The sequence below is a fragment of the Ceratina calcarata genome, unplaced genomic scaffold (genome assembly GCF_001652005.2).
Source record: "Ceratina calcarata isolate Rehan_Ccalc_2016 unplaced genomic scaffold, ASM165200v1 scaffold369.2, whole genome shotgun sequence".
In the NCBI taxonomy this organism is placed as follows: domain Eukaryota; kingdom Metazoa; phylum Arthropoda; class Insecta; order Hymenoptera; family Apidae; genus Ceratina; species Ceratina calcarata.
The window spans coordinates 181,007-183,796 of record NW_017160008.1 but is presented as its reverse complement, the minus strand read 5'-3'; the positions used below and the strand labels follow the sequence as shown (position 1 = coordinate 183,796).

Genomic DNA, 2,790 nt, shown 5'->3' with positions numbered 1-2,790 from the left:
TTAATTATATTTGCAATTAAAGAGTTCAGTATTATACGTAAATAAAAAATATAACGAACGCAATTATAAGATATTAGTTCAATATCTCCAGCTCTAACAAAGAGATTAGATTTCTAAAGTTCCTGAAAGCAATTAAGTTACTTCGTCTATGGTACATAATATGAAGAAATAATCCATACATGTTACGGAATTAATAATGATTACAGCGAATTGATTTTTTAAATTTCCTGCTGGTCGGTAATAATTTTTTGAGGTTGATACGATTATAAATATTAGAATAAAAAAAGAAAAAGCTGTAGCAATCACGTGGATCTAATGTAAGAATTCTGTTCCATGCGACGGCAAGGAGTGAGCTAGCAGTTCCCTAAACGAAGCGTTCCTCCGCACGACTTGTTTCAACCATTTTTCCGCGAACTCCAGCCACCGAGCAAAGAAGACACGGTCATTTAACCAGTTTACAGATCGTTCGTTCTGCAATTCTCACAGTTCACGGAGTCGGATTCCTCTCGCTTTTAACCGGTCGCGGTTGCCAAGTACGAAGTCGCGAGACGATTACGTACTCGGTTCATTCGGAACGCTCATTAGCCAGCCTCCGACCCGTGATAACTTAATCCCCTAATGAAACGCTCCTGGTAGATTCCTAATTTAGAAATTCAATCGATAGCTTTTTTCACTGAGAGAACAAGTCGCGACTCGCGTGATCGTAAATAGCAGAGAAGATGCGATTCGTTTGACTAAGAGGCTCGAGCTGAATCGCCAAGTTTAAGTGGTAAGAGGAATGCTGATCTGATATTAACTGGTTATTAAATATGTTTGACTTTTATCGCCTCTTCTTGCTTCTCCGGTAAATGTAATTATAATGTATGTTATATTTTAAGCCTTATTAATGTTAAAACATTCTGAGATAACTCTAGTTTAATGTATAAAATAAAAGATATGTGGATTCCATCCTTATAGAAGCTGTCAACGAATCGTATTCACTCGGTGGTTCGGTACTGATCGCGTTTTCCAAACCGTATCCTGTTTGTCTACATTTATCGTCAGCTTCTGTAGGAACGACAGAGTTTCGAGCCGCGTTTGATAAATTACTGAGCTACGGCGAGCCGCGTGATCAATCATAGAGAAGTCAGTGCGCTACACTGAATTCTATTAACTCGAGATACGACGAGGTTTACGATTGCCTGGAACATTCAATCAGTTGATAAGAAGTTTCCGGTGGATGAGTTGTTGGCGCTCGTCGATATCGGGACTGCCGTGTCCGTCTGTCCGTACGTCTGGTGTGAAAGAGGAAGCGGAGGGACACGAGGGAAGAACGTCGGGTTGAGAAAAAGGGTTCGAGGTTAACACGGCCGGCGTGTAAGCTTGAATTAACAGGTCGTGTGGAAGAGATGAAGAAATGCGCGCGAAAGACAAAGAGGAACGGAGAGGCGGCCCGTCTATCAGCGTCACGTTTTTTGACGTGAACATAACAACGTGCACGCCACGGCTGATAACGCCTTACAACAGAGTTATCAATCATCTCCGGGCCGAGCTTGACCACCTAGGATAATTCGTGTTAACTTCGAGACGCGCAAACAGCTTCGCTATACACACGTATTATACGCCGCACGTCAACCTTCAAAGTTGCTTGGTCCCAAAAAACGTCGGAGCAAAAAAGAGGGATAGAGAGGTAAAAAAACGTACCGATTTTGGGAACATCGTTCGTCTCGAATTCCCTGTCAGAATCGACTCGAGCGTACAAAAGGGAACACGTTTTCCGTCGATGTTCGACCCTTTATACGCCCGTCGATTTCGTGTCAATTATATAAACTCACTCGACCATCGAGCTTTCCGATTTTGTATACTGTTACCTATTCATCGGCTGAAATACTGTGAATACACACAGAATCGTATACAAGTGGAGCACGGAAACTCTACCGAGTTTAAACATTAAAAGCATAAGAAGTTGCTTCATCGCATCGATCAATGGTATCAATTTTATAACTTGTAAACTTATAATAAAATTGGTCAGATTCGAAATTTGCATGTTAAAACGGAATGCATAATACGGTGCACAGATATTTCTGTTCGGCGTTGCATTAAGTCGGAATTTATGAAAGCTCGCTCGATGTAAAGAACAGGAAACATGACAGAGTTTCGTATTAAGGCCTTCAGAAACCGTAAAAGTGGCACCATACTCGCAACAATGCACCGTTCTTTTTGCAAAACGTTACAAAATGCCGCAACGGGCAAGCGCGTACGAGGGTCGTATTTATTCAAACGAGTCGATAACAAAACCACCGGATGGACTCGTTCCGCGCGGTCGTATTTTCACGACAAACTACTGGAACGAGTCCAGCGTAGACTCGACGAGTTTCTCCGGTTTATAAATTCAGTGTCCCTCGTCCTACATGGCTCTCAGAAATCCGTTCGGCATGTGAACGCTCTCGCATAAGAATTTCCCCATACTTTTCATTTTATAACCCTCAGTTTTAGGGTAATTCGATCAACAATGTTGTTTCGAGGATTGTCAGATGTTCTCGTGACACGTTGAAGACGTTTCAATTTCGTATTGTATACGAAATCGTTGGGAAATTCTTGAATTAAGGGGCCTATCCAGTGTGACCGGAAATGGCGGAGTTTTCAAGAAATTTTTCGATTTTTCCTTAAAAAAATTGTCGTTTTTTCGTTGCCAAAATTACAATTTTCATCTAATCAAGAATATCCTAGTTCACTTCACAATAAAGTATGTCCGAAACACTTTGTTAAAATTTCAAGTATTAACTATTAAATTATTACTTATATTATATT

The 2,790-nt window shown here is 40.9% G+C and overlaps 1 protein-coding gene across 2 annotated transcripts in view; it reads right to left on the bottom strand.

Moving 5' to 3' along the window:
- LOC108625709 (TSC22 domain family protein 1) overlaps positions 1 to 2,790 on the bottom strand; it is an 82,526-nt gene that overhangs the window by 11,152 nt on the left and 68,584 nt on the right. The gene's annotated exons all lie outside the window — the stretch shown is intronic.